We start from the raw sequence: 19,925 nt of genomic DNA, 5'->3' as shown, positions 1-19,925 counted from the left end.
GGCCATACCAAATTATCAACTTAAAAATTAGCCTGCTATATTAAAAAAAAAATAGCCTGCTATATTTAATCAAACATTTAAGTAACTCACCCCTAATGCCTTGGCAGGGCCAGACCAAATGATTTTGTGGGCTTTATACAGCCTGTGGGCTGGACGTTCCCCAACCTGCTCTAACCACTGAGCAACCAGCCAGGGCCCATCTTTATTTTTGCAGATCAGGCAATGAAGAATGGATTTGGAGCTAAGAGGCAATAAATTAATAGCTGGCATAATCCACCCCTTTGGTTTCTCCACTTCCATGAGAGATTATCAGTTTCATCTGGGTCCAAATACATGTTCCCATTAAAATTTTAGGATCCCACTCTTTAGCAGGTAATGTCCCAACTTGCACTTGAGAAACTTGGTGAAACTCTGAATTTAACTCTTGTAATTCAGCAGCCCACATACTTAAATTTGGGTTCGATTTTCAACAATAACCCTGTGGCTATAAGAAATGATTCTCTTAGGACTATCATGGCAGCTCTCTGGTTCTGGGACCATGACTTAAGCTGAGAATTAAAGGCTTAACCTTGTTGTTTTTCCTCTCTGTAAGGGCTCAAGTGTACTCACAAAGACCCATCCCACACCACAATCTTCATAATCATCATTCCTGTCATAACTGTCGAGTGCAGCAGCCACTTAGCATCCAAGGCATGTGCTTCAGTTGGCATTTCATCACAATAAACAAGTGATACTTGATTCATTGTGATGTCACTTCATGTCATAAATTACCAGCATCCCATTTTTCACTGAACAGGAGCACTGTTCAGCACTGCACTCAAGTCCAAAGGCATGACCAAACCCATCCTAAAGCCCATCTTTGTGCATCTATCTCCTGGTACCATTCCTGATACCAATTCTCTATCTGACAGGATCCAATCGGGAGATATAAACCACACCGACATTGAACAGGTAAAGTTTAATATAAAGAATAATTATGGCCCTGACCGGTTTGGCTCAGTGGATAGAGCGTCAGCCTGCGGACTGAAGGGCCCCAGGTTCGATTCCAGTCAAGGGCTTGTATCTTGGTTGCAGGCACATTCCCGGTTGGGGTTGTGCAGGAGGCAGTTGATCGATGTTTCTCTCTCATCAATGTTTCTAACTCTCTATCCCTCTCCCTTCCTCTCTGTAAAAAAATCAATAAAATATATTTTTTAAAAATATATTATAATTATTTTTAAAAATAATTATAACAGAGGATCAGAGTAAAAATAGAGAACTTCAAAGAATATAAGAATAACAAATATAAGGAGTAGGTACTATCCATAGGTTGAAATTGAGTGCCCAAGGAAGGGACCTCTACCTGCTCCCCAGGGCTGAGATTCAGATCCTCCTTTGAAGGGGGCACAGTCATGGGTAACTGAATGGCAGAGAAGTCATTGTGATGCAGCACTAGCTGAGCGTGCTCAAAATTCACCCTCTGGAATTTTCTGGAAATCCATCCTTCCAGGTCCTAGATTAAGCTGTCAATGAAGAAATGTCTCACTGGAGGCACTCCACTACAAACCCACCCAAGGTGGATGCTTGGGAAAACTGCTGGCCAACATGTGCTGCATGCAGGGCAGGACGCTGCTGCTAGGAAATTGTGCCTGTGAGGATTAGTATAGCTGTAGCAGAACGTGAAAGAAAAGCCCTTTCCTCTTGCCGTGTCTCTCCCGCGCCCTCTACTGGCAATGTTTGATTTGCATCAACTGGCAAAGGAAACATTTACCAGTATTTGGACCCATCTCCATGTTTGGGGAGCAGGTCATGAAGGGTGGATTTGGAGCTGAGAGGCAATCAATGGATTATTTGCACATGATACATCATTTTCACCTGCCAAGGAAAGAAATGGAAGAAAGAAAAAAAAGGAGGTTGGAAAGAAGGAAAAGGAAGCTGGCCCCTCTAAATGTGCATGCCCAGTCTGATAGGGACAACAGAAAGACCCTGGTTGGGGCTATTGTAACTTCTGGAATGCCACCCTCCAAGGGACCCTTGATGCATTCAAGAGGTGGCATGCATGCCTTGAGCCAGCCTTTTATTTCCCAAGTTCCCCAGATGCTTCTCTGTGCTCTTCATGGCCCTTATCCCAGGCATTTGTCCCTCACTTGTAGTCAGTGACCACATCTCATATTTCAAAAAACTCAGAAACCATTAGACAGAAACTCCCTCAAATTTTGACCCCCAAAGCTATACATTATTCTGTATTCCACCTCTCCTCCCACCAGCCCTCAAGTTATAAAGAGAGTGCTAATACCCCATCTGGGAAATCTCTTCTCCTCCTGCCTTCTCTGGAACCTCACTTATCAATTTTCTCCCCACTTTACTGTATATTTTTTTTATTGACTGATTTCAGAGAGAGGGAGAGAGAGAGAGAGAGAGAGAGAGAGAGACCGATTTATTGTTCCACTTAATGATACATTCATTGCTTGAGTCTTATATGTACCCTGACCAGAGATCAAACTGCAACCTTGGCGTATTGAGACCATGCTCTAACAACTGACCTACCTGACCAGGGTTTTCCTATATATTTTATTGACTTCAGAGAGGAAAGGAGAGGGAGAGAGAAAGAGAAACATCAATGATGACAGAGAATCATTGATCCTCTGCCTCCCACACACACACCCTACTGGGGATCGAGCCTGCAACCCAGCACATGCCCTAACCAGGAATCAAACTGTGACCTGGTTCATAGGTCGATGCTCAACCACTGAGCCACTGTGGCTGGGCCCCTTTCATGTTTTTGTCATCACAAATTATGTTTTATGCTATAAGTCATTCCCAAATTGCAGGAACTATTGTCTTCTTTTTAAAAATGTTTTACCCCCTTTAACTTTTATATTATATTTAAGTTCATATTACTCTATCTAAAGAAGGATTGTAATTGACTGCTTCTTTCATTCATCTTACTCGTAGTTATGTATCCTTTTGTCTTTTGTTTTAGGTAGAACTTTAGTGTACAGGATGACACTCCAACCTTGAACTGAGCCACCCAGCAGGGCAAGTTTAGTTCTTTTTCATAGTTTTAATTTCTTTGGTAAATTAATATTTCCTGTAATGCAGGTCTTGCGGTGGTAAATTCCCTCAGTTTCTGTATGACAGGAAAAGTCTTCATTTCTTATTCACATCTAAAGCATAACTTTGCTGGATATATTACTCTTAGATGGTGATTTCTCTTTTCCATAATTTCAATATTTGATTCCACTCTCCCCTAGCTTGAGAGTGACTGCTGAAAAATTCTATGATAATCCAGTGAGATTTCCTTCTTTTCCTGGCTGACTTGAGAATTCTTTCTTTGTTATTAACTTTTTAAATATATTTTATTGATTTTTTTTTTTTTTTATAGAGAGGAAGGGAGAGGGACAGAGAGCCAGAAACATCGATGAGAGAGAACATCAATCAGCTGCCTCCTGCACACCCCCTACTGGGGATGAGCCCACAACCAAGGTACATGCCCTTGACCAGAATCAAACCTGGGACCCTTCAGTCTGCAGGCCGATGCTCTATCCACTGAGCCAAACCAGTTAGGGCTGTTATTAATTTTAACAGTTTTACTATAATGCTAGAGGCCCGATGCACGAAATTTGTGCAGAGAGAGTAGCCCTTCCTTCCCCCAGCTGCTGGCATCAGCTTTTCTTTGGCACCCGGGACCCGGGCTTCCCTAGCAGCCCCGGCTTTGTCCAGAAGGACGTCTGGTCTAATTAGCATATTATGCTTTTATTATTATAGATGTCTTAGAGAAGGCCTTTTTGAATTGAGATAATTAGGTGTTCTATTTGGTTCTTGGATTCTAGAATACAGTTCTTTCCATAAATTTGGTAAGTTCTGCTTAATTATTTGTTTGAATAAGCTCTGTTTCCTTCTTCCTTTCTCCTCCTTCTGGTATACCCATTATTCTTATATTGCTCTTTCTAATGGAATCAGATAATTCTCATAGAGTTCTTTCTTTTTCTTTTCTTTCTTTTTTTTTTTTACTCTCAAATCTCTCTCTTCTTCCATCTGCATCACTTCTAGATTTTTATCAGTTCCAAAATTTATGTTTGGTTCTTCTTCTTTTTTTTTTTAATCCTCACCCAAGGAGATGTTCTTATTTTTAGAGAGGAAGGGAGAGGAGAGAGAAATATCAATGTGAGAGAGAAACGATTGGTTGCTTCCCATACATGCCCTGACTGGGAATGGAACCCGCAAACTTTGGTGTACAGGATGACACTCCAACCAACTCAGCAACCCAGCAAGGCATGTTTGGTTCTTTTTTATAGTTTTAATTTATTTGGTAAATTAGTCCTTATGTTTGATTTTATTTCTGAGTTCATTTAACTGCCTGAGTTTTCTCAATTCTTGTATTTTCAGACCTACAATCATTTAAATCACATATTTCCATGTCTTTATTTTCTGAAGATTGTTCATTTTCTTTCTGAGATACCTTTTTATCTTGGTTATTCATGGTATTTTATTATTTCTCTGCCTAAGTATTTATTGAAATAAAATCTGCTTTTTTAAAGAGTGACACTTCTCTATTTAGCAGGTTTGTTACAGAAGGGTGTTTCTTTTGTTTTCCAGTAAGTGGCGATGAAGTGCAATTTTATTGTGGTTGTTCTGTTTATTTATTTATTTGACATGCACGTTTCTATTTTCTTTTACTTGCACTCCTGGGGTTTTGGGGATCTCTGAGGGTGGTATCACCTTGGCTGTGGAAAATACCCTGTATTGCCTGGGGGTGCGGGCATCACCTCTGTGACCAAGTCACTTCAGTCTGAGGGCTCACCCTTGTCGGGGAACGTGATGGGCAATGGGGTTCTGGGCCCATAAGATAACAGTGCTGCCTCCTACAACTACATGCTGCTCACAGTGCTGTACTATCTGAGGAGTCCCAGGTGCCTCCACTGGGCTCCACTGTGATGGGTTGGAGCGAAGTTAGCTGGTAGAAGCTGGCTCCTGCATTTGAAGCTTTGTTCTCCCAATAACAGTGGCTTCCAGACCTCAGCTGTTACACCTCTGTATCTCTTCCTGTCACTGGGATTAGCCACAGTGTGCGCCTGCCATTTAGGAAGAAATATTTCCTCTTCTCCAGTCCTCAAGGCTATGGAAAATGTGCTTTGTAACCTGACACTTTCCTGCAATAGCTTCTTCTGGCGCCTCATTATGAGCTCTGGAAGGATGAAGGGAGATGAGCTCTGGGAGGGTGAAGGGAGATCAGCTCTTGAGCGTAAAGAGAGATAGCTATGTGTCAATGGTTTTGTTTTCTGCCTGATAATGGTGGCTGCTAGACCACAGTTGCCCCACCTTTGTGTTCCATCTCTGCCCCGATCACTGGGTTCAGCCACAGTATGTGGCAGAAATGTTGAGTCTACCCTCCGCAAAGTGTGATTGCTGTAACCTGACTCCTCCCCTGCTAGTGCAGTGAGCTCCAGGCTGTGTCTATGGCACCTGTCTCTGTCTTTCCCACTTCCCTCCTCCCTTGTTCACTCTGATACACCAACCTTCAGAAGTTCCAATGCAAGGATTTCTCAAACATGTTTGTGTGTTGAGCAGTGAGTCCTCTGTTGAATTATAGCTGTTCAACTTGTAATTTCAAAGGGAGAGGCCAGGAGGACCTCTCATGCCACCACGCTGCTGATGTTCTGATAATCTTATTAAGGATCTCTTGTATATGATGAATTACTCTTCTCTTGCTGCTTTCAAAATTGTCTTTGACAGTTTGATTATAATATGTCTTGGTGTGGTCTCTTTAGGTTTAATCCTGTTCAGAGTTTATTTAGCTTCTTAGATTTTCAGAATCATGTATTTCCTCAAATGTATACAGTTCTTGGCCACTATGTCTTTAAATAATCTTTGCCTCTTTCTCTTCTCCTTCTGAAACTCCCATAATGTATCTATTAGTACTTTTGATGATGCTCCATAAATTGCTTAGGTTCTGTTCACTTTTCTTAATTTCTGTTGCTCAGATTTGATAATTTTATATGTCCTATCTTCAAGTTCACTGACTCTCTCTTCTGCCTGCTCAAACCTGCTGTTGAGTTCCTCTAATAAATTTCTCAATTCAGATATTTTATTTTTCAGCTCCAGAATTTGGTTTTTTTTTTTGTTTTTTTTTTTTATAAATTCTACCTCTTTGTTAATATTATTTTATTTATATATCATATTCCTTTAGTTCTTTGTCTATGTTTTCTTTTATCTCTTTCAGCATATTTAAGACAATTTTGAAAAAAATATTTGTCTAGTAAGCCCAATGCATGTGCTTCTTCAGGGATGGTTTTTGCCAATTTATCTTCCTTTGAATGGGCCTTTTTTTCCTATTTCTTTGTATGCTTTGTAATTTGTTGATGTTGCTGAAAATTGGTCATTTGAAAGAATCTATCTCCTAGTTTTTACAGACTAGCTCTTTCCTGAATAGTCCTTCACTAGTTATCTGGTACTTCTCTGAGACTTGGGATCAGCCCTAGGTGAAAGCTTAAGGTCTTCCAAGTCTTTCTTTCTTTTTTTTTTTTTTTAATATATTTTGTTGACTTTTCACAGAGAGGAAGGGAGAGGGACAGAGTCAGAAACATCGATGAGAGAGAAACATCAATCAGCTGCCTCCTGCACACCCCCTACTGGGGATGTGCCCGCAACCAAGGCACATGCCCCCGACCGGAATCGAACCTGGGACCCTTCAGTCCGCAGGCCGACGCTCCATCCACTGAGCCAAACCGGTTCTTGAGCATGTGTCTTCCCAGAGCTTCTGTGGCCTTTACCAATTTCTCATGTACACAGCAGCTTTTAAATGTCTTAATTTTCCAGAGTCTCATCCAGCTTCTCCTTAAGGCCTTGGATGGTCTATTGTATGTCTCCACCTAAAATCTCTTGCTCCAGACATCTGTGGCTCTTAGTCTCCCTGCGGTTTTCTTGAGCAGTGTTCACCACTTTTCCACCTAATCTTCAAGTGGTACAAAATAGATACCAGTCCTTCAGTCCAAGATAGATTAGAATGTTGCAAACAAGGTCGGCCCAGCTCCCTCTGGTTCAAGGGAGGGAATTGGAACTGGGCTGCTGCCTCCTCCAGGCCAAGACCATTGCTGTGTCACAGAGGGGGTTAGTCAAGAACAAGTAAAAACAGCCCAAAATTTCCTACTGTTTTGAATGTGACTTTTTCTTGATTGGGTACTTCCTTGACTGCTGTAGACATCTGTTTTCCAGAGCTCCTATAGGGTTACTTTAACCAGTTTCTGAGGTTTTTATGTTTTACTAGAGGCCCGATGCACGAAATTTGTGCAAGAGTAGGCCTTCCTTCCCCCGGCTGCCGGCAACGGCTTCCCTCTGCCACCCGGGACCCGGGCTTCCCTCTGGCCGCTGGCAAGCACCTGGGACCTGGGCTTCCCTCACAGCCCCAGCTTCATCCAGAAGGACATCCGGTCTAATTAGCATATTATGCTTTTATTATTATAGATGTGGGAACAAGTGCTTAGAGCTTCCTCACCATTTTGCTCATGTCACTTTTGCTCTCTGTGTTTTGACCTTTACTCAAATGCCACCTTCTCAAAAAGACATTCCAAACCTTCTATCTGAAGTGTTACATTTGTGACATTCCCATGCTTCATATTTCTTAATTGCATTTGTCACCAAGAGAGCTCATATATATTTTTTATAGTATGCCTCCTCCCACTAGAATATAAATTGCATGAGATAAGGGAACTTTATCTTGAAAATCTAAATAAAACAATATTTAGCACATGGTACATGTCCAATAAATTATTTTGAATAATGAATGAGGTTTGCCCTGACTGGATAGCTCAGTTGGTTATAGCATTGTCCTGATACACCAAGGTTGTGGGTTTGATCTCCAATTAGGGCACATACAAGAATCAACTAATGAATGCATAATTAAGTGGAACAACAAATCGATATTTCTCTCTCTCTTTCTGTCTCTCCCTCTTCCCCTCTCTAGAAATCAATCAAGAAATAAAAGATTTTGCCCTGACTGGTTTGGCTCAGTGGATAGAGTGTCGGCCTGCAGACTGAAGGGTCCCAGGTTCGATTCCGGGCAAGGGCATGTGGGGGCACACACTGCCCAGTGGGGGGTGTGCAGGAGGCAGCTGATCGATGTTTCTCTCTCATCGATGTTTCTAACTCTCTATCCCTCTCCCTTCCTCTCTGTAAAAAATCAATAAAATATATTTTTTTAAAAAAAGAAATAAAAGATTTTAATGAATGAGGCTTAAAGAGCTATTTAAATTTTATTTCATTAATAAGTTTTCTTTAGGATGCTTTTACTAAAATTGGGACGAGTCATTGAGAGTCTTCTGATATGATGCCAAAACACAGTTTTCTTGCCTCCAAAATTAAACCTGAATATAAACAAGCCTCTAGATCCAACCTCAATTTACAGGAAATATGGGAGAAAAGGAACAAGTTAAATAACACCACAAGAAACAGAAAAATCCACATTTTACGGGACAACTAACCCAGTTTCTGCAATAAGGTAATGTCAGAAAAATTAAAAAGGCAGGGGGACTGCTCTGAGACTTAAAAGCCATACAAGCAAATTTCATGTGTAGATTTTGTATGTATTCTGAGTTGTATGTATTTTAATGTCTTTTAGACAACCAAAGTTGATTTGGACTGGGTATTAGATGACCAGGACCAGTTGATTTTGTCAGGTGTAAAAATGGCATTACAGTTATACAAGAAGTGTCTCGTTTTTTAGAGCTGTATGTTGAGATATACAGGGGTGAAATGACATAAGGTCTGCAATTTTATCTAAAATGCTGTAGCTGTAGCAGAGGAAAGCAGAATGTGATACATAAAGCAAATGTGAGAGGATCTTGATAATTGTTGAATCCATGTGATGGGATATGGGATTTCACTATTCTATTCTTTTTATCTTTGAGAATGTCTGAATATTTCCATAAGGACAAATTCTAGAGAGATTTTTTTAAAAGAGATAATGTATGGGAGAGAAGTATAGGGATAAATATTAGTTCCTTTTCCCCAATAGATGTAAGACATGTGGGTGTAAGAGAAAATCCCCTCCGGTGTTTAATTAAAAACACTCTCCTGGGACTTGTTCATTTAAAGAACCACCAAAATTACCCTCAAAGCGAGGTATGTAGGCCACTCCCCACCAGGGATAAAGCTTCATAATGCAGAAGAAAAAACTCAAATCAGCAACTTGGTCACAGACAAATTCATCAGGATCAAATACCTGGGAAGTCCTTTAAAAAAAAGAGAGAGATAGAGAACTATTTCCCATATATTAAAAAGAAAATCCCCAAGGGAGTGGCTGCAAATTTTGTGGCAGTTGTCAATGAAAGAAACTTCCAAACCTGTAGGGAATGTTTATATAACTTTATCTGAGACAAACTGATGACTTATGCCCGGGAGAAAGAGCTCAAATGCTCCAGAGAATAACGGTTTTGCAGCTTCTTTTACGCATTTGAAACTAAGAAGGAAATTTAAGGAAGATTACATGGAGGTGGGAGAGGGTGGTATGGTTTATTTAAAAGGTATGTTAACTAACCTAAATACACAGAAACGAGGGACCCGATTTGCTCAAGGCAGAAATAAGCCTTTTACTTAAAAGCTGTATGCCTAGAGTGTGACTACCCACCATGACCTGCCCACTTAGGAATTTATGATCAGATCAACTTGGTGAGGTCACTTTCCATAATAACCCCCTTTTTTTCGCCACATAATTAAACCAAACCAAAACAAATGCCTTCTTCCCAATAACTCCCAGCGCTTAATGTGCTCAGTTCACCTGAACCAATGCCTCTGTCTCTGCTGCTTTCTGGAGCACCTTCCCCAACGCTGCAGATCAGGACTCTGCCCTCACCCGAAGCTGCCAATGCAGCAAGTGAATAGCTTATGCCTCCTGACCTGGGTTGCTGGCATCCTCTGATAACAGGAAATTGCTGGTTCTGGGCCTTGCAGCAGGCTGGGTGCTTTTTCATTTAATCACTCTTAAAGCAATGAACTCTTACTCCTTCTCAAAAACTTGAACTGCCCTAGCTGGTCTGTGGATAGAGCGTTGGCCTGTGGACTGAAGAGTCCTAGGTTTGATTCCAGTCAAGGGCACATGCCTGGGTTGTGGGCTCCATCCCCAGTAGGGGGCATGCAGGGGGCAACCAATCGATGATTGTCTCTCATCATTGATGTTTCTATCTCTTTCTCCCTTCCTCTCTGAAATCAATAAAAATATATTTAAAAAACAAAACAAAACAAAAAACATGGACTTGAGGAAAGGAAAAAGAACTAATGTATAACCCTACCAGCCAGAAATACTTTTAGCATTTATTTTGTTTTCTTTAATTAAATCTTATTGTTGAAAGTATTACATATGTCCCATTTTTCCCCCCATTGACCCCTTCTAGCCCACCCCAGGCCCTTACCACCCTATTATCTGTATCCATTGGTTATGCATATACACATACAAGTTCTTTGGTTGATCTCTTCCTACCCACCCACCCACCCTCTTCCCTGTTCTATGCTTCTATGTCTCTGGATCTATTTTGTTCATCAGTTTATTTTGTTCATTAGATTCCACATATGAGTGAGATCATGTGATACTTTCTTTCTCTGACTTGCTTATTTTGCTTAGCATGATACTCTCCAGTCCCTCCATGCTGTCTCAAAGGGTAAGAGATCCTTCTTTTTTACTGCTGCATAGTATTCAGTGTGTAAATGTTACAAGTTTTTTATCCACTTATCTATTGATGTGCACTTGGGCTGTTTCCAGATCTTGGCTATTATAAATTGTGCTGCTATAACCATAGGGGTGCATACTTTCTTTCTGATTGGTGTTTTGGATTTCTTAGGATATATTCCTAGAAGTGGGATCACTGGGTCAAATGGCAGTTCCATATTTAATTTTTGAGGAAACTCCATACTGTTTTCTATATGGCTGCATTCCCACCAACAGTGTACTAGGGTTCCACTTTCTCCACATCCTTGCCAGCACTGTCATTTGTTGATTTGTTGATGGTAGCCATTATGACAGGTTTGAGGTGATACCTCATTGTCGTTTTAATTTGCATTTCTCTGATGATCAGTGACTTTCAGCATTTTTTTCAATGTCTTTTGGCCATCTGTCCACTTTGGAGAAGTGTCTAAATAGGTGCCCATTTTTATATTATATTGTCTCCCTTTTGTTAAGTTGTAGAAGTTCCTTGTATATTTTGGATATTAACCGTTTATCAGATTATCATTGTCAAATATGTTCTCCCATCCAGTGGGCTCCCTTTTCATTTTGTTAATGGTTTCCTTTGCTATACAGAAGCTTTTATTTTGATGTAGTCCCATTTGTTTATTTTCTCCTTAGTTTCTTTGCCCTAGGAGATGTATCTGTAAACATATTGCTGTGAGAGATGTCTAAAATTTAAAGAGACTGTTTTGACTCCATCATATGTTCTTGCCTCCTTTGTCAAATATTAATTGAGCATAATGGCTTGGGTCGATTTCTGAGGTCTCTGTTTTGTTCCATTGGTCTATATTCCTGCCTTTGTGCCAGTACCAGGCTGTTTTGATTACGGTGGCTTTGTAGTATAACTTGATATCTTGATTTCTCCAACTTTGTTCTTCTTTCTCAAGATTGCTGCAGCCACCCAGGGTCTTTTTTGGTTCCATATAAATTTTTGGAATATTTGTTCTAGTTCTGGGATTGCACCGAATCTGTAGATTGCCTTGGGTAGTATGGACATTTTAATGATGTTGATTCTACCAACCCATGAACACGGTATATTCTTCCACTTTATATCATCTCTATCTCTTTTTTTTTTCAATGTCCTGCAATTTTGTACAAGTCTTTTACCTCCTTGGTTAAGTTTATTCCTAATTATCTCAATTTTTTTGTTGCAATGATAAATGAGATAGTTTGTTTAGTTTCTCTTCCTGAGAATTCATTATTTCTGAGAATTCATTATTATTCTGAGAATTCATTATTGTTGATTTTGTATCCTGCTACATTGCCAAATTCATTAATTAAATCTAGTAGTTTTTTGGTGGAGTCTTTAGGGTTTTCTATGTACAATATCATGTCATCTGCAAAGAATGAGAGTTTTACTTCTTCCTTTCCAATTTGGATGACTTTTCTTTCTTCTTGTCAGATCACTGTGGCTAGGACTTCCAGTACTATATTGAATAAGAAAGCAGACATCTCTGTCTTGTTCCTGTTCTTGGGGGAAATGGTTTTAGTTTTTGCCCATTGAGTATGATGTTCGCTATAGGTTTGCCATATATGGCCTTGATTATGTTGGGATATGCTCCCTCTACTCCCACTTTGCTGAGAGTTTTTATCAAAAATGAGTGTTGGAGCCCAGCTGACATGGCTCAGTGGTTGAGCGCTGACCTATGAATAAGGAGGTCACAGTTCAATTCCTGGTCAGTGCACATACCTAGGTTGCAGGTTCCATCCCCAATAGGGCACATGAAGGAGGCTGCCAATCAATGATTCTCTCTCATCATTGATGTTTCTATCTCTATCTCTCTCTCCCTCTCACTTCCTCTCTGAAATCAATAAAAAATAGAAGATGGCGGCATAGGTAAACACCGGAAATTGCTGCCTCGCACAATCACTTCAAAAAAACAACTAAAAGACAAAACGGACATCATCCAGAACCACAGGAAGGCTGGCTGAGTGGAAATTCTACAACTAGAAGGAAAGAGAAAAGCACACTGAGACTCAGAGGAGGTGCGGAAGTAAAGTGCAGAGGTATGGAGGCGCAAGTGGAAAGGGCTGGCAGCTGAGAATGGGGCACACGTGGAAAGGGCTGGAAACTGAGGATGCGGTTGTCTTTTTCAATCGGAAGGGAGTCTCAAGCTCCTGACTGCTGTGAACTCCAGTTCTGGGCGAGTCTCTGGGGACCCAGACTCATACAGGAGAAACTGGACTGTCTGGCATCAGTCGGAACTCGAGGGCGGCTTTCTCTCAGAGGTACTTGCAGCGATTACCGGGACACTGAGACTCGGGGCCTCTTAGGGTAGGACTGAAGAGCTGCCATAGCTGCTTGCTCCACCCTGTTGATCCCCAGAGATCCCGCCGCACCCAAGCTGTGCGCAGAGGCTTTTACCTAACAAACTGCAGCTGAGTCAGAAAAACCCAGAACTTCCAAAAGAAGGCCCAAGGCCCCACAGCAGCGTGCATTGCTTCACACCTGGGCTCCTGCTGGGTAGCCTCAGGCAGAGGCAAAATTAGCACCTCCTTAGAGATCCAAGAGCCAGTGTACCCAGTGGTCAGAGTGGGACCATCCAGATTACAACTCCTCAGATCCATAAGGGACACACTCAGGGGGCAGACTCAGTGAGCACCAAAGCCCCACTGAAGCAAGTCTTGCCCCATAAGGGTGTCTCCAGCACAGAAGTTCTCCCACCATAGACACAGCTGATTCTCACAGCCAATTGGCCTGGAGGTCAATTCCTCCCAGTGATACCTACAACAATCAAGGCTTAATTACAACAAGACCGTGCACAAAGACACCTAGCACAGAAAGCCACTCTATCAACACAGGGAAGCATAAAAAATGCGGAGACAAAGAAACAGGTCACAAATGACAGAAATGGAGGAAAGCAAACTACTGGATATAGAGTTCAAAACCACAGTTATAAGGTTTTTCAAGAATTTTCTAGAAACCACCGATAAATTTAGTAAAACCCTCAATAAGTCTAGTGAGACCGCCGATAAATATAGTGAGACCCTCAAGAAATCTAGTGAGACCCTTGAGGATATGAAAAAGGACCAACTAGAAATTAAGCATACACTGACTGAAATAAAGAATATTATACAGAGTTCCAACAGCAGACTAGAGGATCGCAAGAATCAAGTCAAAGATTTGAAATACGACGAAGCAAAAATCACCCAACTGGAAAAGCAAAAAGAAAAAAGAATCCAAAAATATGAAGATAGTGTAAGGAGCCTCTGGGACAACTTCAAGTGTACCAACATCCGAATTATGGGGGTGCCAGAAGAAGAGAGAGAGCAAGATATTGAAAACCTATTTGAAGAAATAATGACAGAAAACTTCCCCTACCTGGTGAAAGAAATGGACTTACAAGTCCAGGAAGCACAGACAACCCCAAACAAAAGGAATCCAAAGAGGACCACACCAAGACACATCATAATTAAAATGCCAAGAGCAAAAGACAAAGAGAGAATCTTAAAAGCAGCAAGAGAAAAAAAGTCAGTTACCTACAAGGGAGTACCCATACGACTGTCAGCTGATTTCTCAACAGAAACTATGCAGGCCAGAAAGGAGTGGCAAGAAATATTCATAGTGATGAAGAGCAAGAACCTACAACCAAGATTACTTTATCCAGCAAAGCTATCATTCAGAATTGAAGGTCAGATAAAGAGCTTCACAGATAAGGAAAAGCTAAAGGAGTTCATCACCACCAAACCAGTATTATATGAAATGCTGAAAGGTATCCTTTAAGAAGAGGAAGAAGAAGAAAAAGGTAAAGATACAAATTATGAACAACAAATACACATCTATCAACAAGTGAATCTAAAAATCAAGTGAATAAATAATCTGATGAACAGAATAAACTGGTGATTATAATAGAATCAGGGGCGTAGAAAGGGAGTGGACTGACTATTCTCAGGGGGGAAAGGGGTGTGGGGGGTGCGGGAAGAGACTGGACAAAAATCGTACACCTATGGATGAGAACATTGGAGGGGGGGTAAGGGCAGAGGGGGGTGGGAACTGGGTGGAGGGTAGCTATGGGGGGGAAAAACAGGAACAACTGTAATAATCTGAACAATAAAGATTTAATAAAAAAAGAAATCAATAAAAAATATATATATTTAAAGAAAAAATGGGTCTTGGGATTTTGTCTAATGCTTTTTCTGTGTCTTTTGATATGATCATGTGATTTTTGTCTTGCAATTTGTTTATGTGATGTATCACGTTTATTGGTTTGTGAATATTGTACTAGCCTTGCAGGCTTGGAATAAATCCCACTTGATCATGGTGTATTATCTTTTTAATATATTGTTGGATCCGATGTGCTAATATTTTGTTGAAGATTTTAGCATCTATGTTCAGCAGGCATATTGATTGGCCTGTAATTCTCTTCCTTTGTAGTGTCTTTATCTGGCTTTGGAATTGGCATTGTGCTGGCCTCATAAAAAGAGCTTGGAAATGTTCCTTCCTCTTGAATTTTTTGGAATAGTTTGAGAAGGATAGGTGTTAGTTCTTCTTTGAACATTTGGTAAAACTCTCCTGTGAAGCCATCGGACCCAGGCTTTTGTTTGCTGGGAGTTTTTTTTTATTACTGCTTCTATTTCATCAGTTGTTATGGACCTATTCAGGTTTTCTGATTCTTCCTGATTCAGTTTTGGGAGATTGTATTTTTCTAGGAATTTGTCTATTTCATCCACATTGCCCAGCTTGTTGGCATATAGAGGTTCATAGTATTTTCTTACAATCCTTTGTATCTCTGTGGTGACAGTTGTTACTTTTCTGCTTTTGTTTCTGATTTTATTTATTTGGGTCCTCTCTGTTTCTCGATTAGTCTGGCTAACAGTTTGTCAATCTTATTTATCTTTTCAAAGAACCAGCTCTTGGTTTCATTTATTTGCTTTGTACTGTTTTTTTCTTTTTTTAGTCTCTATGTAATTTATTTCTGCTCTAATCTTTATTTCCATCCTTCTACTCAATTGGGCTTTTCTTGTTGTTCTCTTTCTAATGCTTTAAGTTGTAGGGTTAAATAGTTTATTATTAGTTTTTCTTGGGGTTTTTTTTTGAGGTAGGTCTGTAAAGCTATGAACTTTCCTCTCAAGACTGCTTTTGCTGTGTCCCAGAGATTTGGGGTTGTTGTGTGTTTTTATTTGTTTCCAGGAAGTTTTTGATTTCTTTCATGATCTCGTTAGTAACCCATTCACTGTTTAATAACATGCTATTTAACTTCCATGTGTTTGAATGTTTTTGAGTCTTTTTACTGTAGTTGATTCCTAATTTCATTCCACTGTGATCTGAGAAGATGCTTGATATGATTTCAATCTTCTTGAACTTGTAGAGACTTGTTTTGTGTCCTAATATGTGGTCTATCTTTGAGACTGACCCATGGGCACTTGAGAAGAATGTATATTCTGCTGTGTTGGGGTGAAATGTTCTATAAATGTCAATTAAATCCATCTGACCCAGTATGTCATTTAGAGTCACTGTTTCCTTGTTAATTTTTTGTCTGGAAGTTCTATCCAGTGAAGTCAGTGGGATGTTAAAGTCCCCTACTATGACTGTATTGCTGTTCATCTTCCCTTAAAGTCATCAAGAAGTTTTTTTTTTACATATTTAGGTGCTCCTATATTGGGTGCATATATGTTATATCCACTTGTTAGATCAATCCCTTTAGTATTATGTAGTGGCCTTTGTTGTTTCTTGTGATTGCCTTCATTTTGAAGTCTATTTTGAGTATTGCTACCCCAGCTTTTTTCCTGTTTCCATTTACATGGAAAAATTTTTTCCATCCCTTCACTCTCAACCTTTTTGTTCTGAGGTGGGTCTCTAGTAGATAGAATATAGTTGGGTCATGTTTTTGTGTCCATTCAGTTACCATATGTCTTTTTATTGGATCATTTAATCCATTTACATTCAATATTATTGATAGGTATTTATTTATTGCCATTTTAATTCTGTATGCCTAGGTTTCTCTCTATTTCTTCTCATTACAGCAGTTCCTTGGCATTTTTGACAGTGCTGGTTTGGTGGTGACAAACTCCTTTAGTCTTTTTTTTTTGTCTGGGAAGCTCTTTATTTCACCACCTATTTTAAATGATAGCCTTGCTGGATATAGTAATCTTGGCTTCAGATCCTTGCTTTTCATTACATTGAATACTTCATGCCATTTTCTTCTGGCTTGTAGAATTTCTGATGAGAAATCAGCTGACAGCCTTATGGGAGCTCTGTTGTAGGTAACAAATTGCTTTTCTCTTGCTGTCTTTAAGATTCTTTGTCTTTAATTTTTGGCATTTTAATTATGATGTGTCTGAGCATGGGCCTGTTTGGGTTCTTCTTGCATGGACTCTCTTTCCTCCTGAACTTGTGTGACTTTTTCCTTTACCAGGTTAGGGAAGTTTTCTGCTATTATTTCTTTAAATACATTCTCTAGCCCAGGGGTGGGCAAACTTTTTGACTCGAGGGCCACAATGGGTTCTTAAACTGGACCGGAGGGCCGGAACAAAAGCATGGATGGAGTGTTTGTGTGAACTAATATAAATTCAAAGTAAACATCATTACATAAAAGGGTACAGTCTTTTTTTTTTTTTAGTTTTATTCATTTCAAACGGGCCAAAACCGGCCCGCGGGCCGTAGTTTGCCAAGGGCTGCTCTAGCCCTTGCTTACTTTCTTCTCCTTCTGGCACTCCTATTATGTGAATATTGTTACATTTCATATTGTCCCACAGCTCCCTTAAACTGTCTTCCTGTTTTTTAATTGTTTTTTTTTTCTTTTTGGTTCTCTGATTTTTTTCTACCCTGTCTTCTGATTCACTGATCTGATCCTCAGCTTCCCTAATTCTGCTGTGTATTCCTTCCAATGTGTTCTTTATTAGTGCTATGTCATTATTTTTGACTGGTCTTTTTTCATAGTTACTATATCTTTTCTCATGCCATTGAGTATCTTTGCCATCATTATTCTTAACTCTATATCTGATAAATTTCTTATCTCTATTTCGTTTAGCTCCTCTTCAGGATAATTCTCTTATTCTTTCATTTGGGTGTGTTTGTTTTTGTCTCCCCATCTTGGCTTCCTGTTTGGGTTTGTGTCTACGTATTAGGTAGATCTGCTATGACTCCCAACCTCTAGTGCAGGACAATGTCAAATGCTGTTTCCGACTGGCCCTGAGTACCCTGTTTGGAGCTATCAGCAATCCTCAGCTTGTGGCTAACCTCTGCTGTGGCTGTGTGTCTTTGGAAAGGACCAAGATGTCCACCAGGGTCTGCTTTTTCTAGTCCCATGCCCAGAAGGAGATTAGGCAAAGACTTTAAGCCTCCAGAGATCTGCCTCTGCCTGCAATCCAATTGACACTCAGTCTTAATTTGCCTTAGGCTATAAATCACAGAGTAAGGTTAGAGCTCTTCCAACAGGGTGGGGCAACTGTCTTTTCCCCAGGCAAAAACCACCTGGATAGCAAAGGTCCATGAAGAAAGATGCCTCCACAGTGTGTAGGAATGACTCAGCACAGGAAAATGGCTGCACTCTGAGCTCTAACCTCAGAACCCCCAACTCTGGACTTCCCTCACACAGCTCCAGTCCACTTTGCCCTCCCTCTACCAGAGCCCACGGTGAATGGCTGCACACAAAATGTGCGTTGGCCCTTTAGGAGGGTGCCTGCCTTTCTAGCCATCTCTGGCTGGCAGACAGCAACCCTGCTGCTTTTCACAGTTATGTGGGCACCTTTCTCAGTTCTGGTTCTCTAGGCTGAGGAGCCCAGCTTGGAGTTTAGACCCCAGAGTTCTCAGTGGGAACCCCCCACAACTGAGATATCCCTCCAGACTTTCAGCTGCTGTCTGTGGGAGCTCAGCCAGCCCTTTCACTTTTCTACATTTCCAGTCAGTCTCTATGCAGTCTCCACTTTCCATCCTTGGTTATCAGGGCTCTCCCCAACTAGTATTCAGTTGAGTTGATTTTTCAGGGTGGTTTTTCTGTATTTTAGTTGTATTTCCAGTTTGGTCCTGGGAGAGTGTCAGGGTAACTTACTCTACCGCCATTTTTAAGACTCTCTACTTTTAGCATTTTGATGAATTTCCTTTCAGTCATTTATAGATAGATGTGTTTTAAAAATACTTCCCTGGGATACTAGAGGCATTTCTTCAGAAGCTAATTTTTCACTTACATCATTATTGAACACTTTCTCCTGACATCAAATAGCCTAATAAAATGTTAATTGCTGATAAAAGTCCTCTGGATAAATACACAGCCCCAGGCCAGGGGATTGTCAAGGGTGGGGGGCGGGGGGAAAGGAGACATATGTAATACTCTTTGTAATACTTTAAGCAATAAATAAAGGAGAAAAAAAAGAAAAAAAATACACAGCCCCACATTTTCTTTGAGCAGTCCCATTGGACACTTGGATAGTTTATCTTTCTTTTTTTCTTAACATAAATTTATTTTCTCACCATTGTAAAGGCTGGAAGTCCAAGACCAAGATATCACCAGGGCCCTGGGTTTTATAGTGAGACAATGAGCTTTAGAGACTGGTAGAAAGAAACTTATTCAAGCTTGTAGAGAATCCAGCCACAGCACACTCCTGGGAGATGAAGACACCAGACATCATGGTCTAAACCTGGACACATGGTCCATCAAAAAGACATCTCCAGCCCCATCCGCCCATCCGGTTTGGCTTAGTGGATAGAGTGTCAGCCTGCGGACTGAAGGGTCCCAGGTTTGATTCTGGTCAAGGGCATATACCCGGGTTGTGGGCTCGATCCCCAGTAAGGGGCATGCAGGAGGCCGCCAATCAGCAGCTCCCTCTCATCACTGATGTTTCTCTCTCTCTCTCTCCCTCTCCTTCCCTCTCTGAAATCAATAAAAATATACTTTAAAAAAAGAAAGACATCTCCAAAAGAACACCCTCTAGTTGCACTGGATTGGACCATATTGGATATTGTTAACTAATCCCTGAGTTGCAAGGTTAAAAGAGATGGTTCATTTAAGTAACACAAAAATTCACCTAAATGGCCTACTCAGGGTCACCTGAGAAGTCCTTTGTGTCATCTGGAAATGGATATTCAAAGTGTAAAAATACCTTACAGCTTCATTGCAGATCCAAATTTACTGCATCCTTAGCAAGTACCACTGGAAAGATGAATCATCTTCTTTAATCTTTACAGCAAGGCTCCTACCAGTTAGACTTTCTTCAGCCTCACCAACCCACATACCTGGAAACCCAGACTTCAACCCTCCTCTTTATTTTATCTGCCCCCAAAACTGAGTGA

Source organism: Myotis lucifugus, unplaced genomic scaffold (genome assembly GCF_000147115.1).
Source record: "Myotis lucifugus unplaced genomic scaffold, Myoluc2.0 scaffold_45, whole genome shotgun sequence".
NCBI lineage: Eukaryota > Metazoa > Chordata > Mammalia > Chiroptera > Vespertilionidae > Myotis > Myotis lucifugus.
The sequence above is the reverse complement of the archived record's forward strand: the minus strand, read 5'-3'. Positions refer to the sequence as shown.